Here is a 21,659-nt window from a genome sequence, read left to right as displayed (position 1 = left end):
GTCAGAAAGAGAAGGACAAATACCGTATGCTAACACATATATATGGAATTTAAGAAAAAAAAATGTTATGAAGAACCTAGGGGTAAAACAGGAATAAAGACAGAGACCTACTGGAGAACAGACTTGAGGATATGGGGAGGGGGAAGGGTGAGGTGTGTTAGGGCGAGAGAGAGACATGGACATATATATACTAACAAACGTAAGGTAGATAGCCAGTGGGAAGCAGCCGCATGGCACAGGGAAACCGGCTCGGTTCTTTGTGGCTGTCTGGAGATATGGGAACAAATGTATATGTATAACTGATTCACTCTGTTATAAAGCAGAAACTAACACACCATTGTAAAGCAATTATACCCCAATAAAGATGTTAAAAAAATAAATAAATAAAATAAAATAAAGTACTCTGTATTAAAAAAAAGAAGTTAGAAGACACCTGTAACTCAATAATATTGAACATCGACTATACTTCAATTTTTATAAAAGCAAAAGAAAAAAAATGGCAATAAACAATAAAACACCAAAAGGAGGGGGAGGGGAAGAGGAGGGGGAGAGGGAAGCAGAAGGGGAGGGGGAGGGAGGAGAAGGGGAGGGAGGGGAAGCAGCAGTGGCAGCAAGAAATTAAATGCAAGATAAGAAGGAAGAAAATAATAAAGAGCAGAAATCAATGAAACAGAAAGTGAATAGTGGAGAAATGAACAAAACCCTAAACTGGTTCTCTGAAAATATCAGTGAAACTGGTAAACCCCCAGAGCTGTAATGATCAAGAAAAACAAGGGAGAATACTCAAGTTACCAATATTGGATGAAAACAAGGGCTTATCATTACAGATCTCACAGAAATTAAAAAGATAATGAGAAATCTTATGAACAGGTTTGTGCAAATACATTTTACAATTAGATGAAACAGGAAAATTCCTTAAATGATGTAAATTACCAAAACTAACACAAGAAGAAACAAAAAATCTGAATAGCCACTTGTGTGATAAAGAATCTGAAATCATAATTAAAATCCTTCCTACATAAAAAACTCGAAAAGAAAGCAGATTCACTGGTGAATTCTTACCAAACATTTAAAGAAATAATCAGTGTAATTCAATTAACTTTATTTTCTCTGTACACTAATAAAAATATAACTGTAATAAAGCTGACCTGTATCAGAAATATATTCAAAACACTTGCTCCTCCTGATTTCTTCCTTGGGTTCAGTAGTTCCTTGGCAAAAATCAAAAAAACAGAAACCATAAAAAAAGACTAATCTGACTAGAAAAAATTTTTTAACTTCTGAATAAAGATCATAAACAAGAGTAAAATATAAATGTTACATTGGAAAAATATCAATATTTGATAAATAATTGGTGGATATAGATAAAATGAAAGACTTTATTGATCAAATGTGCAAAAGACAAAAATGGAAAACGTATCAAACAAATAATAATGCCAACATGAAATAATGCCAACTTTTCTAATCAATCAAGAGAAATATAAAGTAAGACAGGTAAAAATGTTTTCAAAAATTTAAGAGGGAAGATATCTCTGGAAAACCAAAATTGTGGAAACAATAAAAAGATCACTGGTTGCCAGAGGTCAGGGCAGAAGAAAGGATGAATAGGCAGAGTACACGGATTTTAGGGCAGAGAAGCACTCTGTATGATACTATAATGGCAGATACATGTCAGTACACGTTTGTCAAAACCCACAGAATGTACAACACCAAGCATGAACCCGAATGTAAACTATGGACTTGGGGTGACTGTGATGTATCAGTGTAAGTTCATCAGTTGTAGCAAGTGAACCACTCTGGTGAGGGGATGCTGATAATGCGGGAGGCTGGAGGGGGGTTTGGGGACTCTGTACGTCCCACTCAATTTTGCTATGAACCTAAAAACGTGCTTAAAAATACTGTTTTTTTCAAAAATATACATAGACTAAGTTGGAAAAAATAGTGTAAATTATTTCAGTAATGTTTTAATATTGACTGCATATTGTAAAGATGATGTGAATATGCTGAGTCACATAAAATATATTAATATTTTAAAAAGAATAATACCTAGTATTGTTGAGAACTGTTGTACTCAAACGCTCTCTTGCACTGCTGATAATATATATCTTTTTGTATGATAACCTGCCAATACATATCAAAAGTCCAACAATGACACCTCTAAGAATTTATTCAAAGTAGATAATAATAGAAGTGCAATAAGATGTATGCCCAGCAGGCCCATATAATGGAATTCTAGGCAGCTATTAAATCCGATGAAGTAGACTGCTATTTTCAGACACAGGAAGATGTTCATAATAAACTGTCAATTGGTAAAGGTCAGATTACAGGACACTACGGACAGAGGAGCCAGTTTATGAAAAGGTACATAATATTAATGCACACATATTCACTACACATTATACAGAGATGTGTAACAGATTGTTCAACAAAATTTTAATCATGATATTCTCTGGGTGATAAGATTTAGTGATTTTTAGTCTCTTCTCTCTATTATTTTCTACTTTTATTTGAATTTTTTCCAATAAGCCTGGATCTCTTTTCTCAAAACATAAGGGCAGGGCTTCCCTGGTGGCGCAGCGGTTGAGAGTCCGCCTGCCGATGCAGGGGACATGGGTTCGTGCCCCGGTCTGGGAAGATCCCACATGCCGCGGAGCGGCTGGGCCCATGAGCCATGGCCGCTGAGCCTGCGCGTCCGGAGCCTGTGCTCCGCAACGGGAGAGGCCACCACAGTGAGAGGCCCACGTACCGCAAAAAACAAAACAAAACAAAACAAAACGTAAGGGCATTTATAGTCACAGATACACATAGACAATTTAGCTACTCCAACTTCCAATTTATCCTAGCAAAGACAAAGTTCATTCTACCTAAAGAAATCATTCGCTTGATTCTGTACTTTGGGGCAAGTTCCTCAATTTGCTCTACTTTTCTGACATAAGATCAAGGTGGACTGCAAAGAGTAGATTTCAGGGTTAAAGTCATGGTTCAAGTCGGCCGACCATCCGCGTGGCCCAGCCACTGCCGTCCTAGGACAAGGCTGACAGACGATCAAATGAGTAGCTCCTGTGGAAAACACTTGCTACAATACTTTCCAACTAATGAATATTAGCAGTTGCAGTATACTGCAAAGCAGAAGAACAATGGTTCAGGACACCAAAACAATGAAAGGAAAGAAAAAAACAGAATTTTTAAAATGGGAAAAAAATTAGTAAGGGGAAATATGTGAATAAATAGATATATAGATATAAATATATACTGAGAAAAGAAAATGAACTTTAACAAATTTCCACTTTAAAAAGTTGACAGTTGATTAGACTGCCTCAAAGACAAAATGAGAAGTAGTTATAACATGGCCAAATAGAGAATAAAAATTTGAACTTTATCCACCATATGTTAAGACCTAAAGTATTTGAAATATGAGTTCCCTATAAAAGTATCTTTTATACTTTTAAAGAATAAGATGAATGTGATACCTGGCGCCAGCCATCAAAGGAACTTACAGCTACTCTATAAAATATGAGCAAGCATTTTCATCACTGACTAGTATACATTCATTTAAATGCCTACTGAACACAGAGCACTATGCTAAGCATATGGAATTCAGAGGTACCTGTGACATTATTTCTTGTTTTTGAAAAACTTACCATTTACTCAAAGAAGGAACTGGAGTACCAACACAAACTTAAACCCAATTACGAGAACTGAGACACACATGGCAAAGGGTAGAAGAACGGAATTATAGCCCAGGAATAAGAGAGAGGCTGAGTCGTCATCACACCTGTGTCTGAGTTGTGTCAGCAGCAACTTGAAGCTACAACACAGACCATGGGGATGGAGCAGAGTTCCTCCTGCTTCTGGAGATGACTGGGCCAGGCAACTGGAATTATTTAGTTACCAGATATTACTTCACTGGAAATAAAATACTAACCATTAAATAAGTTGTCATTCAGTACACCACCTGGTCAATGCTGCATTCCTGTTGAAACACTGCCAAAACTGAGAGGAAAAGGAAGCCATCAGGAAATAATGGCTGTCTCTATCTGCCTGATACAGAGGTTACCCAAGCATTAATTAAACAAGGGAAAAAGGTCGAAGGGGTAATTTTTTTTTAACAGCCTGCCTGGAGAGCTTCCCAAAAATTGTAAAAAAAAAATTAAATTAAATTTTTAAAATAATGCTTAGACAAAACAAAGACCAGTTGTGATCCAGCACTTCTCACCGATTGATTCAGAATAGCTATTCCTCATAGCCTCCTTATTAATAAACGCATCTTCAAATCGGAAGTGATCGCATTCGGAGAGCATATTAACATAGGCACTTCCATAAACTAAAAAAAGAATGAAAACTTTACCATATCCAGTTGTAATTATTGGCTTCTCAAGCATTCAATCTTCTACTGAGAGTAGCAGTTACAGATGGGGTTTGGAAAGAGTCCAAAATCTAACAAATTCAATAAACCCAATATATGTTCCCTCTCACTAAACTATAAATTCCTTGATGACCACAGCCAGTATCATCTCTGCATTCCTTTTAGCAACAGGAATGACGTTTTATACACTCAGATGGATAACTGGATAGATGGACAAACAAGCCATGAGCAAACAGATGTGTGTCACAGAAATTAAAAGTTTAACAGAATACTCTAAATGTTTGGGAAACTAGCTGGTTGTTAAAGACAGGTTCCGGGAAAGTGAAATGGCGTGGAGTGTGAAGTTGGCTGGAACGGAGAGAGAAGATGTGATCTCTATAACACAGCCTCCACTGCCCAACAGAGGGAGGAAGGGGCACCGAGAGACAGCACGAAGCCAGGTGGAAAAGGTAAGGCAAGGACAATAAACTAATAAAGGAAAACAGCCAAAAAGGCACAGCAAGGAGAAACATTAAAAGCAAATAGAACACTGAGAACTCTAAACAGAATCAGCAGTCTCATGCCTCCAGGACAGAAGATGTGCTTTTTCCTTACCTTACTTGAGGGATTCAACAGTGGTTCTCACACAGTGTAAATAATACAAACCATCTTACCAACTGACTTCCCAAAGTACATGGGAAAAGAAGAGGAGAAGCAATTAGAGCTGTATTGGCCATTAAGGTAGAAAATAAATAATTGCATACAATTTGACAATGAAGATATTTGATGACAAATATTATTTTGGGCTTCTTCTGGATAGATGTTGAGAAAAATCTTATATATTAGATGGTAAGTTGATTTTAATTTCTTATAACATTCGTAAAAATTTGACATTTGTCATTTTTCCACATGTACTTTCTCATGTGATAATGCAAAATGGATTCATTTATTATAAATGAGGAAAGAGAGACATAAAAAATGGTTAAGTAATTTGCCCAAAGTCACAAAGACAGTAGATGATGCAAATGGATTTTTGATCTAAGATTTTCCACATTTTATAATAAACTACTACTATTAATAAAAGAATAATATTTTCAAAGTGTAATTTTAGGGAGTAAAGTTCTTTATATCATGGTGAAAAGAAATTAAATAAGAGGCAAGTGAAATTTTTTATTCATCAAAGCAAGCTTAAATATTTCCACTTTACAGAACTGATGGCATTAATAACAAATGAGGAAAAAGTGAAAACAAAAGCCTTCAAGAATCTGAACACATCACTCACAACGAAATTAACTTAGAGATGGAAAAACTATCTTATGCAGAGAAAATCTCAGGGAAGAAACTGTAAAGAGGAACCAGATCACAGCAGAGTCACTGAGTGACCCCTCTACAGAGCAATTAGCCAGAGCCCTGTGTGAGGAAGTAGAAGAATCTGCAAGCTAAACTAAATAAAGCAAAGAGAGAAGTTTGCATGGAATGCATCCATATGTGTCCAAGAGAACATTTATATAAATATGCTGGCAAATGCACTGACATTTTCTGAAAGGATGTACAAGAAACGGCCAAAACTATGTCTTCTCTAGGAAGGGGTGCTAAGGCACTTTGGATTTGATGTGGGGGGAGACTCATTTTTGTATTTGCTTTTATATAATGGTAATAAAAATTTTTTTATCATTTGTGTTTATTTTTTCTGATATAAAAGACTGTTACCTTAAAAAAAAACCTTTTTAAATGATTGCCATTAAAACAAATATAAATTTTAGAGAACTGCCATTAAAACAAGTGTGTAACCTGATGCTAGGTTTAATACACTAACGTGCATTTAGACATGACTGACACGATCACCATGGCTGAGCTTTAAGAATGGGTACAAGCAGACTACAGTTGACCCTTGAACAACACACGTGTGAACTGCACTGGTCCACTTACACGCGCATTTTTTTCAATGAATATACAGCTGGCCCTCCATATCTGTGGATGTGGAATCCGCGGATACGGAGGGTCAACCATGGACTTGAGCATCCTTGAATTTTGGTATCCCCGACAGGTCCTGGAACCAATCCCTCAAGGATACTGAGGGAGACTGTATATAGAAGTGGAAGGAAACAGAACTCTAGACAGAAAGGAAGTGTATCTTAGCATCACCTAAGATTTGTTTGAGTGGTGAGTGATGTGAAACAGGAATGTCAAGTCTAAAATGGTCATCTGAGCCCAGGTCACAGAGGATCTAGAACATTAGGCTTAAAGGTAGAGCTTATTCTGGAGATCAGGGTCTCTTACACATGAGAATTTGCAGGCCCTAGTTTGAAAAAAATGCAGTTAACAACAGAGGCTGACAGCTCCTTGGCTGGACAAGACTGCCCTACACACTGGTCACACGCTCAAAAGAGCAGTCCTGCTCCAGCAAGCAGGAGGCTCCCTTTGGTTCCAGAGAGCGTTACAGACGTGTGATAAAACAGAGACCTCATTTCTTCAATGGTTATCAGGCTAGTTCTTCAATAAAAGTGCCAAGAGTTATCCTAAACACAGAGTCTAACATGATGCAGGAGAACATTTTGATTAGTCAATTGTGACAGACAGAATTAACATATTTACCCACTACTTTGTGGTCTTACTCTGCAAGGCCAGAGGCTACTTATTCCCATGTGTTTTTCCAAGAATCAAAATAATGCCATTAGACATTTAGCTTAGCTTTATTATTTAGCAAAAAAGTGGTATGAATATCCAGACTATCAGTAAGCGTAGGTTACGAATACTGAATTTTATTCATTATCCTTTTTATTTTAAAAAATTCATTAAGGGCTTCCCTGGTGGCACAGTGGTTAAGAACCCGCCTGCCAATGCAGGGGACATGGGTTCGAGCCCTGGTCCGGGAAGATCCCACATGCTGTGGAGCAGCTAAGCCCATGTGCCACAGCTACTGAGCCTGCGCTCTAGAGCCCGCGAGCCACAACTACTGAAGCCTACGAGCCACAACTACTGGAGCCTGCATGCCTAGAGCCCGAGCTCTGCAACAAGAGAAGCCACCACAGTGATAAGCCCGCGCACCGCAACGAAGAGTAGCCCCCGCTCGCCGCAACTAGAGAAAGCCCACGCACAACAACGAACACACGACACAGACAAAAATAAATAAAAATTTTTTCATTAAAATAGATGAATATGAAAGTTGTTTATAATATTTATCAGAAGCCATAATTTAAATGATCAAAAGTGTATGCTAGGCCTTAGCCTGAAATGCAAAGAAATGCAAACATCTCTCATTAATCCTTATATTATCACAGTCATTGTGAAATCTTGCAATTCACCCTCCAACCTTTGCAGTCAGCAGCCCTCATAGATGGACAGTATGTCATTATATATTAAATATGTATATATATATACACACACACACAGTATACATATCAAACAAAAGCATCTAAGTATTACTTCTTGTGAGTTATGAAAGACATGTACCTACACTTTGCTTAAATTACAATAAAAATAACCACTGTTTAAAAGCATATTCATATGTAATATTTTATTATCTCTATTGGTCATCACAGCTTTATGGTGGAAAGAGGAAGGTTGTTATTGTCATTTTAAAGACAAAGAGGGACTTCCCTGGTGGCGCAGTGGTTAAGAACCTGCCTGCCAATGCACGGAACATGGGTTCGAGCCCTGGTCCGGGAAGATGTCACATGCCGCAGAGCAACTAAGCCCGTGCACCACAACTACCGAGCCTGCGCTCTAGAGCCTGCGAGCCACAACTACTGAGCCCAAGTGTCACAACAACTGAAGCCCACGTGCCTAAAGCCGTGCTGCACAACAAAGAGAAGCCACCGCAATGAGAAGTCCGTGCACCGCAAGGAAGAGCAGCCCCCGCTCGCCACAACTAGAGAAAGCCCGCACGCAGCAACAAAGACCCAATGCAGCCAAAAATAAAAATAAATTAAATTAAATTTTAAAAAAAAAGACAAATAAACTGAGGCTCAGAGAGGTTAAGAGTCACACTACAAACTTGGAACTCCAACCAAGTTCTTCTAAATCCAATATAACTTTAGAGTCCTACCATACTAGCTAGCATCAACAGCAGTGAATAAAAGAGCAGCTTCTCCTCTCACCAAACAAACCATAAAGAGAACATCCCTCCGTGTCCCTCTCATGGTTAAAAGAAGAGTGAGAATAAAATGATCCCCTCGACCCTGGGAGCCCCAGGCCAAATACCTCCTAACCACTGATAAAGTCCATCTGCCCAGATGTACAAATACTGTCATCTTCTATGTGTCATGACATGAATAAGGTCGAGAACACTGCTACTGAGAACTCAGGAATATACAGAATGCTCTTAAATTTGTTTGAAAAAATGTAAACTTCATAAACTTTATAAAAATGCCTATAAAAAGAGACTGATATCAATGATATAACAATTCTGCTTCAAAGTTAATTGCTGGACTTAAATTTTAACACAATGGTTCTCAAATTTTATCCATTATCACTCGAATAAAAGACGATGTTCATAACCACAACCCACTCTTATGGCACATAGTCCAGATTTTTGTCAAAGCCTAAACAGGTTTTTCAAGTAATTAACACTGGAGCAACTTTTAATCATTAGTTATTTATCCATTCAGTGGCTTATTCTATTCTGTAGCATTGATAAGCTAGCCCGTGCTTTGCATACAACTTCTAATGCTCACCACAGCTATAGATTCCTTTAGCATGCATTCCAGAAAGTTATACAGGAATGCAAATAAGTAAGAGTGATGGCATGACCGGGACGACCCTGAATTTGCTGTAGTCTTTAACCACTCACACACTGCAGTGCTTAGTATCAGTTTACACAGAACTCCTAAGGAACTGCACTGCACCTCCACCTGATAACACGTCCTTTGAGAACCCTACAGTTACATAATGTTGCCCTTACTCTCACCTCATTATCATTCCTTGAGAGATGTGGGCCCTTAGTTTATTCCCATTCTGATAACCTTCCAGCTTGTCAATATTAACTCTTCAAAGTTTGAAATTTTACACATATGTGAAATCCCCACTTCCCTGTTTAAGTTAGTGCATGTGAAAAATGTGGAAGAGTGTAAAGAAAAGTCACACTGTGATTTCCAAGGTCTGCTTAGTCCCTCTAGATGCCACCCAGCCTTTCAATGAGTACTGTCAGACTCAGTACTACAAATCTGTATTCTCTGACAAACGTCCTTGTCAAAGTGAAACTAACTCATCAGCCCAAAGTACACTGGCATCTTGCATCCTCCTAGTGTCTGACCCTTCTGCAATACTAAATGGGGGCCTGGGAGGTTTCCTTACCCCCTTCCTTTCTCATTCTTTTCTTCCAAGTTGATCACACACGTCAAAATAGGAGGGAACTTCATCACTGACACCTGATTTCTGCTGAAGTGATCATGCCTTTTTTCAAAGACTTTACGACCACGATACAGAAACCAAATAAAAGTTTCCATCTACATAGTGATTTACAGCAGTTTACAAAGCACTTTCATGCCATTTTGTATCTGACTCTCACAACAATTCTTGAGATATGCAGTGCAAACTTTTTATAACTGTGAAAAGTGAAATTAAAAGAAGTTAAACAACTCTACCAAGTCACACAACTAAGAAGTAGCAAAGCCAGGACCAAAAGCCATGTTTCTACCCTTAGTCCAGTACCTTTCCACTCCACCATGACGTCTGTGAGATAAGACATTCTGTTTTATTCATAAGAGGATTCCAAACTTCAGGTTTTTAGAAAATCATGTCATCAGACCCATTTACTCCTGTTCACCTTGAAACAGAGATTTAACTACCTATTCATATTCAATCAAAGAGTAAGCATCAGTTTTATGTAGAGTGTGTCTGCTCTGAGGGTTTCCACAACAATTACCTTTCATAATATTCACCCTCCCCTCCTGCACTACTGGTGGGAATGTAAATTGGCGCAGCCACTTTGGAAAACAGTATGGAGGCTCCTCAAAAAATTAAAAATAGAACTACCATATGATCCAGTAATTCCACTTCTGGGTATTTATCCGAAGAAAACAAAAACACTAATTAGAAAAGATATATGCATCCCTATGTTCACTACAGCATTATTTACAACAGCCATGATATGGAAGCAACCCAAGTGCCCATCAACAAAGGAATGTGGTGTGTGTGTGTGTGTGTGTGTGTGTGTGTGTATGTATATATATACATATATATGTATATATATACATGCACACCATGGAATATTTACTTAGCCATAAAAAAAGAATAATATCTTGTCATTTGTGACAACATGAATAGACCTAGACGGTATTACGCTAAGTGAAATAAGTCAAACAGAGAAAGGCAAGTACTGTATGATTTCACTTATAGGTGGAACCTAAAAAACAAATGAACAAACATAACGAGATAGAAAAAGAGTTAGATACAGAGAACAAAAGGTAGTTGAAGGAGATGTGGGTGGTAAGAAATAGGTGATTAGGGGAGGGAGATGAAGAGGTGCAAACTTCCAGTTACAAAATAAATGAGTCATGGGGATGACTCTGAAGTGTTCAGTGACCTCATTGTCAATACTCTGGCCGCCATTTGAATGTACCACTAAGAAGAAAGTAGTGGTATATGATACAAGGTTTAAGGTAGAAAACTTGATATGAGGGGCATCTCCACTCTTCTTTCCATACCCATCTATAAACAAAATGGTCATTGCCTATCTGGATAATACCTAAGGGAAATGAGTCAAAAAATTACCAAGAGATTATATGAATTCCCAAACTGAGTAAACTATAAGCGAGTGGATTTTATAATGGCTACATAAGGAATTCCGGACAGCTACATCAGCCCCAAAAACCAAATGCAGAACAATGCCACATGAAAAGCGTTATACTGGAGATTCACTTATGTCTTCAACTATTGAGCTAAGAATGAAATAAATATTTACAAATTAAAATTCTGGCTTGCAAGTCATATTCCATTTTAATATTTCCACTTTTTAGAGTAAACACTGTTATGAACAAACACAACAGTAACCACTGAAAACTTGGAAACTAGTATTTTTGTACATAGCAATTCTTAGCTTACTATGTCTTTTGCACCATGTCAAAACCTGTACACAGTAAACACAACTAACACATAATCTTGATGAAATTGTGTTGCCCCTTACTATCACAATGATTATTCTGCAGATATCCATCACCAAAATCACACATTACACAGCAAAACGACAACTCCAAAAGTTAGTTCTCATGTCCTCTGAAGTAATAAGAACAAAATAAAAATAGATAAAGCAGTATTTCCTAAAAGTAAACTCATTAATTGCTTATAATTATTAAATACAAAATACAATTTTAATTTATATAAAAGACTAACAATGACCAAGACCTTGAAAAAAATTCCCCAAATATTACATGACTTCCTCTTCCAAATATCATATCCAAAATACACCGGAATCTCAAAAAAAAAGCCACTTAAGAATCTTTCCCGAACCACTTCCATGTATTTTTAATGTGCAGATCTTGAGGACATTAACACACTTCTGAACTTATCTGTGTTTCATTTCAACCAATGTTTTCTGCACAAATTCATGTTGTTTCAAATAATCTTTTATCAGAATTAATAAGAAGTCTAAATTTTACAATTACTCAGGTTACAAAATTTTAAAGGACTGCTTAATTTTCATTAATGATAAATGTGAACACTAAACATATCTTAATGCTGGTGCATCTCTGCTACCAAACCAGGACAAAATTATTTTTGAAATGACTAATTTCTGGACGCTTACACATTTGCAGAAGACCATCAGATGTACTGAACTGATAGTTCTATGCTTTATTTTCAGATTCAAATGATAAATAAGACGGAACTGAAAGAGGAAAAGGCTCTATCTGATCTTTACCAGTTCTGCCTACTAAGTTACAGAGTTTGTGGTTTATCAACAGTTCTACTAAAAAAAAAAAAAAAATTAAAGCACCTATTGCTTGTGGTAATAAAAATCTATAGCCTTTCAAAGTTCTACACATTAAAGTTTTTTAAAACATTTAAGAAATCTAAAATAGGTATTGGAAATATAGCACAACCTTTTACTAATTTCACCTTAATAACAGAGTATAACTTAAGTCACTATTGAACATCATCCATACAGATGACACCTTCCGAAAATCTACAAGAGATCCAAAGAGATACTTGTCCTCAGAAACCTAAAATCCAGTGTTCACATAGGCAGGACCGTAAAGACCAAGTTCAATATACAATATAACTGCCATGAGGCAAATATCAAAAGGATTATTACTCAGCAACTTCTTTTTATGTCTTCTACTTCTGTAGCTTCACTTTCATAAACTCCACCTGTTCGATAAAGCTGTTATATTTTTAAAAAAGAAAACATTTTAATAGCAATACCTCTCAACACCCTTCATAATTTTCATTCCTTTTCCATAAAAGCCATCTCAGTACCTTAAAAATAGTGCTTCAACAATTGAGCAAATACTCACTGAACAGATATTTTGGGTCAGACACTGTTTTAGGCTCTGAGTTAAGCCCACAATCCCCTGCCAAGGCAGATCACACTGTAGCAGGGAGAGTCCTTCTTAATCATCTTCCTTAGTTCAAAATATTTACACCAAAAGCAATATATTCTTTACTCTTAATTATTCACACAAGATTCTGAATACGAAGTACAACAACTAACTTTGGAAAGAGATAACCGCCTGGTGCCCAGCTGAGAGCTGACAAGACATCTGTCTCTCCCTACATCCCATCAGGAACCCCCCACCCATGGCCCCCATGACCCAGAGCGGAGTGAGGGGCCGCCCTTTTCACACTCGGTGCTGGGCACTGTGCCAGCCCGACCACAGCCCTTGCAACATGATTACAGTCACTGATTTGGAACTGACACACTCTCTCCGAGAATGTCACCTGCTCAACTGCTTTGCATCTGTGTCTGACACATAACTGCCACTCAGAAACACTCACTGAATGAATGAAAGGGGACTGAATATTTCCTATGTCGTTTATACTTTTCTTCCCATTTTCGTCTTTTGATTGACATTTGTTAAAAATTTTCATATAATATCACAACAACTCTGGTCAAGCCTAGAATTAGGGATTGTCTAAAAGGATGGTTTTCTAAAATTGCTGCAAAAAAAAGTCATTGCTATTAGAAAAAGATGATTATTTTAAAGGCAGCACGGCATAATGGTTCTAGAATCAGAAAAACAGATTCAAATCACAGTCCCACCTCTTACAGCTGTGTGACTTGGGCACATTATTTAACCTTTCTGAGATTCTATTTCATCTTTATGAAAATGATAGTCCCCACTTCACATGGTTGTAGTGAAGATAAACAGGATTTGTAGGCTCTTGGCACATTTACTGACACATTGTATAAGTTAGATACATAGTTTTTATATGTTTCTGTAATATATCTAACTGGAAGCCTAATCAGAGAAAATTAATTGGTAAATAAGGCTCTGTAACCATGATGCTATAACTTTATTTCATTAACTGAGAACTTATAAACCAAAAAAAAAAAGTCTTAATGAAATTCACTGAACAAATACTCTAAATATACTTACACTCATATTAAAGCTGTTAATCACAAATTACAAACAGAGTATCAATATAAATGGGGGAAATGAGTAACCTAACCAGTAACTGACAGAGGTGCACTTGATCCTCTGTTCAGAGATCTTTCCACTATAGCAAGTTGCATCTTCCTAATTAATTCAAGTGTGCAAGGCTTTCTTTAAAATTAAAATGCTCCCCTGAGGGTTGTCTACCAGTTGTTCACACCTCACTGTGAATTACTTTAATCAGATAAATACATTAAACAACACCACCTACTTAAAGAAATTGTGATTTGAAGAGTGGTAAGCAGAGGGGTAATTTTAAAGCCAGGTGCCTGGGGTGGGGGAGGCCTGCGTGATGCTCTGTCCAGGTCTCTGTGTGGTCACCGGGCGGCATGATGACAACGCACCTGCGTGCTGGGACCAGAGGGGCTCCAGGAATCAGAAAACGTGTCAACACGGTGCCCCTGTAATGGGCTATACCAGGTGCTCTTTAAGGAAACTTCCAGTTCTACAATTCTACTGTTCTCTTCTGCAGTGTGCCCTAAGACCCCAGGCGGTACTAACCTCCTAAATGCCTCTAGAAAATCAATTCAGGAGCACCTCTGGCAAGTTCCCCAACCAGGCCTGAGGACTGACCTACCACAGAAATGCAAAACAACACACCCTTTTCCATAGGTAAAAATCAAACCACCACCTGGAATAAATTAACATCCTTAATTTATGTAAACTAAGAGTCTAGCTGTGCCCAAAATAAATACAGCAGGAAAACCATTTAACCTAACGGTATAAGACCATCACAGCATCTCAGGAGTTTATTAAAGCTGTCTTGAATGCTTTCTAGCTCGAAAATAAATAAATAAAAAACTCTCCTAGTTTCCATAATATCCCTTTAGCATTAAGCCTACGAGTTTGAAAGTGGGAAGAGTGTTTGAATGCTAAATATTAAAACCTATTTCTACAGAAGAAGGATTCTTTTGGAATTGACTGACAACATATGTCACCCTTAATCCCTTCGATTTTCACTGTTATCTAAAATAATTCCACGGCTGCTTGTTTAAAGTACTCCAAAAATGTCTACTGCTAATACTGTATATGCACTTTGAAACTGTATATTTTAAAAGGTAAATTACTGTCCTGTAACTTGCAAGTAGAAAAGTAAAATTTGGAGGAAAAGAAAGAGGGATATTATTTGATCATAATCTCAATATTCTCTCCAAATGAGAGAATATGATCAAAAGTATACCAGAAACATATTACCTTGAAAATCAAGAAAACAAGGAAGTTCCAAGAAAAAACCTGGACACACTCATGGCACCGTGCAACACAGCAGTGGCCAAACAGCAGCCTGAGAGCACAGCGCCTGGAGGAGCTGTCTCACCTCCAATGGAATGGTGGGGTCACTCACCTGGAAAATCAAAAGGGCACCTTGGACGAAAGCAGTAAAGTTAAAGAGCATGTGAAGAAATAAAAGCACCTAATAAGACAAGTTACAATCAAACTACCAAAATATAAATTCTGCAGCATTCCTATCAAAGTAACAATCAACAAATATTGAACCCTGAAACGTGACTTGCTTTTTCCCCTGCAGGCAGCTGCGTGAAGGAGGTAATGCTCAGAGCCAAACAGAAAAGTACAGCTATTCTCAATATTTTTCGATGTAAAACGAAAATGGTGTATCTCAAAGATATGCTCCTCAAGAACCACATTAAACTTTGCCCCTGGTTAGCAACTATGAGAAAATAAGTTTTGCTTTCTTCTACAGTGTAGGATATAAAGTTAAAACTTTCACTCAAGATTACTCTAATTTATCCTAGTGCACATGGGCTGAGAGGGACTCAGAGTTCCTTAACGAACACAAAGCGAGAGCAAAAGCAGGGGAACTGCGTTTTACTCACAGGGTTTTTTCCACTTGGGCAATTTGTAAAGTTTCCTAGACCATTTTATCATATGTACGACTCATCGAAGTTCTACTTTCCAATTGTTAAGGTTTTCGTGGGGTTTTGGCATGTGTGGAGGGGCGTCAATGGGCTTTAGGGCAGCCTCCACAAACACACAAACACAGCACGTGTGCTAGTAAATCCTGTGACGTGAGGAGGGAGCCGGGCAGATGTGGGTCCTGAATGGGGGAGGCGGAGTGAGCACAGGGACCCCAAACAGCCCCGCCCAAGGCACTGACAGTCACAGGTCGCTAATGTCCCTGCTACTGTCCACCAGCACACACTGAGGATCACATCCACAAGGGCAGCCTCTATGAATTCATCCAACCAATGGTCAGGCACTATGCTCGGTCCAATTTCTGTTATTCACTCTGTAACTATGCACTAAACACGCCAGTTACTGCGCTAAACTGTTCCTTAAGGATACATACAGTTACTATGTCGTGGCCCAGTCTTTGAAGAGCTTCTTTGACGCAGGGCAAGCAGACGCTATGCTATATCTACATGTCTCTATATTACTATACTAGACATATCTAGAAGAACACAGTAAGTGCTAAAACACAGGAAGAAGCAAAATGCTGTGAATCTGTGTAAACAGTATCCCTGTAGACGAAAACTCATCAAATGCAAAAGTGAGTTTAGAAGTACCTTTCATTTGCAGGGCATGGGGAACACAGACTAAGGCAGGATTCTTTGGCCTAAGCTTCTGATTTCAGAAAAAAGAGGAAGTTAAACTGTTCACATAAGCTAGGGCTCAGAAGGACACATAATCTGATGCTGGGCTGGACAGGCTGATAAAAGTGGAAAGTCAGTAGCAAGGAGGGATTTGTTCCTAAGAGAAATTATTCTAGCTAAACAGAAAGGGATAAAGAAGACAAGACTTGCTAAGAGATGTGTTGAACACTACTAATAAGTAAAACTGTTAGATCAAAGAGTCACTAAATACGGAGATGGAAATCCTAAAAACAGTAGTGCCAGAATCAACACTACAAGGAAAAAGCTCACTAGTTATTTTATGTGGAATTATACTTCATTCATTAATTTCCAGGAAGACACTGTATTCCTGTTTTAAAAAAAATACCTGAACCGCATACATGTTATACTCTAGTATTTCCTGATGCGAAGTTACTGCACACTGAGAGGCGACACAGGCAGCAGATTTAAAATATACATGCATATATCAAATCTATTAAAAGGCAATACGTTAAAATACAGACTCTGGAGCCAGACTGCTTTGGGAAAGTTTTCTTCATTCCTCTGTGCTTCAGTTTCTTCATTTCCTACCTCAGCATTTTTGTAAAGTACCCAGAACTGTGTGTGGCACGAAGCGCTACACAAGTAGGGGCTACTGCCCTTCTGCTGCTGGGGGTGCACTGCCAACAATACGAAAGAGAAAGCGGAGCGCCAAGGCCACTGCCTGGAAGGCAAACCCCAAGAGGCCGCATCTCCCATCTTCTATTGAGCAAGGATTACCTTTCACTTCCCTGAATCACTCTGGGGAAAGCAGGGGCAGCCGGGTTACAATAAGTTCTGTTATTAGAATCGAAGGGAGGCCACCCTGCTGGCTGACCTTCCCTGATGGCTGGGAAGAAGAAAGACAGCAAAGAGATGAAAAGGGGCGCCAGCAATCAGTTGAAGAGCGTTAAGATCTAGATGTTGGCACGTCACTCTCAGAGAGTTGGAGCAGAAGCTACCAGGGAAGTTGTCCTGCCAGGAAAACATCCACAAGGAGACTCCCCAGCCAGCTGGGCGGACACCACCAGAAACCTGTCCACTAACACAAAGGGGACGCGGTAGGAAGCACTACCAACCCCACTCACAGCAATGTTTAAATCTGCGGGGCCCTTCACATGTGCTCTAAAATGTGTCCTTTTCCAAAAAATCAATATACTACCTTTGAAACAAGTCCAAACAGCAACAGATGAGATGATGAGCATCACCTCACCAGAGCCGTATGTATCAAGTTACAGTTCAGCACCGCCATTTCCAATCGTAACTAAAACTCAGTTAATGACGGTCTGTCTCTGAAGATATTTATGACGTAAATTTTTTGGGATAAATAAGTTAAAACTTCTCTATTAATAAGTAAACAAGAAACATGCCAAATATCTTAATGTAACATGACCAATGTTAGCATAAACCAAGTTTACCCTGAGCATCATATTTTCTGCTGGATCAAACAGATAGTCATCCAAAAACTACACCAGGGGGGCTTCCCTGGTGGCACAGTGGTTGAGAGTCCGCCTGCCGATGCAGGGGACGCGGGTTCGTGCCTCTGGTGACCTACTTCTAGACTTTCTCTCCTATGAAATATCAAGTTTCCTTATTATTTAAATTGGTTTTATATCTGTACCCTAATACATCCTAATTTACACATTTTGTTTTATAGGTCCATTACTACATAAGAATATCATCTATGTTCATGTAAATGTTAGCCAAAAAAAATGCATCCTACTTTAAACAAACTGATACGTATATGAGACTCATTAGATCAATAGGTTTCATTGATAGTTAAATAAGAATATTCCAGTAACTTATTTTAATAATTTATGGACATTTTGCCCTTCAATATTTATCAATACAGTAGAAAACTAACAAAAAAAATTTAGAAACATCAAACTCTCAATTTGACATAAAATTTTAGTTATACAGTAGCATCACTTTTTAGAGCACAAAAAGTGTAACTTGTTAGGCCCTAAAATGTTAGTTATATTCATAAATTTAAGTCACAATCAAAAAAGAACAGTTGTTAATGCTTTCTACATAGTTGAATTTAGCTTTTTAAAAAATCTTTTGAATTTGCTGCCAATGAGCCATTTTAATGGAATACGTGGGTAGAATGGATCAATTGCAACCTACAGAGAAGCCAAAGTGCTTATTTTAAGCATTTATTATATTTCCAACTTCATCATGCTGGATAAATGGTTAAAATACAAATGAAGATGTTTCTGATGAGTAGCGATTTAACAATAACAACAGCAAAAAAAGCAAGAAGGTAATAAAAGAAGGGCAGAAGTAAAAGATACCAACTGAAATGACCAGTTCCTGAAAAATGGAAAAAAGGCAGAGGGTGGAAGTAAGGAGTAAACCGCGCCGGAGTCTGCATGGAAAGTCCGAATCCCTCTCACACATGCACAGATCGGGTGTTCCATAAGGTAGGTCCGTGCTTTCATCAAGATCGCATTAGCATGCATTTAAAATTACAGAGAAACCATGTTTGCCAAAGGAATTTAGCCTGTTTTACAAACACATCAGGTCAGCCCTACTTCACACACCTTAGCTGATGTTATGGAAGGTACTGTGAAGATTTATTCGTATCAAATATACTATAAGAACAGATTTAAACTGGAGCTCAAAAAATAATAATAACGTATCCATTGGAGTCTTCAAAGAGAACTTACTTGGGCCTGGAAAGAACGTAAACAGACCAATGTTAATACATATAGGACAACAAAAGATTACCTTTTTAATCGGAGAAAGCTCACGTACAACCTAGGATCAGTCCCTGCCTGGGGAAAAAACCTGACCACAGCTGCAACTCACAGGGGCCTAAGTGCAGCAGGCAGGGCTGGCGGAGCAAGGAAGGTGTCTGACATTCTACCTAAAATTAGCCAGGCCCACTTCACCACAGCTGGGTTAGGTTCCTCTATTTTAAGGTGTGCAGCTCCAAATTGCTTAGGAGCATATAACTGCTGGCCGGTTTCAGGAGCTAAGAGTGTCGAGAGACTTTCCACCAAGCCTTGAGAGTGGACAACTAGTCTGGACAAAAATTCCACACTGAATCATCAAGCTGTCTGGGGTCTAAGTACAATGGCAGTGAAATCATACACTGGAGATATCCATGAAAGCACATCGCACGAGGGCACAATACGAAGGAAATGAGTGAGAAGAGACGTCCCTTACTCTTTTCCACCTCCCAACACACACACACACACACACACACACACACACACATCTCTTTTCCCCCCCCCACCACACACACACACACACACACACACACACACACACACACACACACACACACACACACGACAAAAGTAGGGGGGAAACTGACAAAAATTCATGATCCTAAAGTGTTCTTGTCTTTTCAGGAAATTATATAGAACTGACAGCTGAAACCCTTCCAAGTAATGTCCCATGATTGTTTACCTTCCCCTGAAAGTCCTAGGCTCCCGAAGTGAACCCCATGGAGGGGGTACTCAGTCCACATTCTGCATTTGGGAAACATTAGAAGGGAACTGGTGCGGCTCCCATTTGTACAGGCGAGAAATTTTTTGCTAGCATTTAAAAAAGGAGCTGAATTTTCAAAAACAAATGAAAAATGAAAAGGCATATGCCCTTCCCCCAAAACTAACAATAACTTCATCAACCAATGGTAAAGTTAAGTTGTAAGTGACATGGCCTTTACATACACCTGAAATTTAACCTGGACAGATAACATTCTGGATTGCTACCACCTCGTGGCAAAGACTTAGCATCTATTTTATTACCAGAACTTGAGACACTAGACACAGAATACACATTTAATTCAGTACCATCCTGATGCCACCACGTTCTGGTTGTCTACAACATTAGCGCTTGTTTTGAATTAGCAAACACACATACCTTCATCTGCTGAGGCATGACATTTCACTCTCAATACCAAGTCAAAGGTTCTTTCTGGATTTTCCCTAAAAGAAAAAGAACTTTGTTATTTTTATTTCCTATAACAAAGTTTATATTTTCTTAACTCTAAAAATTAATCTCGTTCTTGTCTCAGTATGTTCCATATAACTACATGACCACAGCGCAGAAAAAGTTAAGTGTTTTCTTAGTTCAGCAAGTTAAGGACCCTGAGGCTTAGGAGTCTGGAGTCTTGGGGCAAAACATTTAACCTCTGAGCCTGTTTTCTTACCTATAAAGTACACTGTTCACTTCAAAGAATAATGGTGGGGACTACAAATCAAATAATACAAATGGAAGTACTTTATAAAGTATTAAGTATGCTGTATAAATATAAAGCATTGCCTTCATCTTACTGGATCAAAACCGGAAAGCCAGTACGTTCCTAAGTGTCTCTACCTTTCCCTGCCAGCAGAGCTTGACAGCAGGTTCTCCAGCTTTCTTCAAAGGACTTGCAACACAGGTGTAAATGAACACCTGGTTCCACCTGCCATGTTCTAGAGCACCGTGAGACATTCATAATGTTCCTTAAATGCAATGCTTCACATACACTTTCCTTGAGATATAATAATTACAGCACATAAGCATGTTTAAAGTACCAAACTATACATAGCCTCCAAGGCCAACCAAAAAAGAGTCTTATTTTACGTCAATTATCTTTGGGGAAACTGGACATCTGCCTCAATACTTGGATTTTACCACTAAGAACACTGAGGCTCTGTTTCATTCAAAAGTTATCCGCATCTTCACTAACTGCTCATACATTCAACATAGTCTCTGCTTTATTTCAAAAATCAAATTGAAACCTATTGAGACATCTGTTTTAAAAACATAGTTCTGGGTTTTTTTTAAAACTTAGTTCTGTTTTAATCTCTTTCTGCCAGAAGATAAAAGGTCAAAGCCCATGTGATCAAAGTCCATGTGATCAAAGTGTTAATATATTTCAGTTATTCCTGCCAAGGAGACCTTAGTGCCTTTGTGTGCATTGGCTGTTTGTAATATGCACTTCCTTCAAGAAACTAATGGCAGCTTTGGCTTCTAAATAAACACTCGATTTTTCAAAAATTTATTACAAGAATCTAGAAACATAGGAAGCGACAACCCACATAAATTTATTTGCAAATAGAAGTTTCCTCAGCCCTCCCACGATTCACTTGCTTCAATGGGAATAATCAATCTGGACCC

The 21,659-nt window shown here is 38.3% G+C and overlaps 1 protein-coding gene across 1 annotated transcript in view; it reads right to left on the bottom strand.

Annotated features, from left to right (window-relative positions):
• The window catches only part of DENND1B (DENN domain containing 1B), a 253,493-nt gene extending 233,017 nt beyond the window's left edge, over positions 1-20,476 (bottom strand). The window contains exon 1 of the mRNA XM_007459659.1: positions 20,418-20,476. The gene's annotated coding sequence lies outside the window, so the exon portion shown is untranslated. The remainder of the gene's footprint in view (positions 1-20,417) is intronic.
• Between the last annotated feature and the right edge of the window lie 1,183 nt (positions 20,477-21,659).

The sequence above is a fragment of the Lipotes vexillifer genome, unplaced genomic scaffold, assembly GCF_000442215.2.
Source record: "Lipotes vexillifer unplaced genomic scaffold, Lipotes_vexillifer_v1.1 scaffold830, whole genome shotgun sequence".
Taxonomy (NCBI): domain Eukaryota; kingdom Metazoa; phylum Chordata; class Mammalia; order Artiodactyla; family Lipotidae; genus Lipotes; species Lipotes vexillifer.
This window is presented reverse-complemented; position numbering and strand designations above follow the sequence as displayed.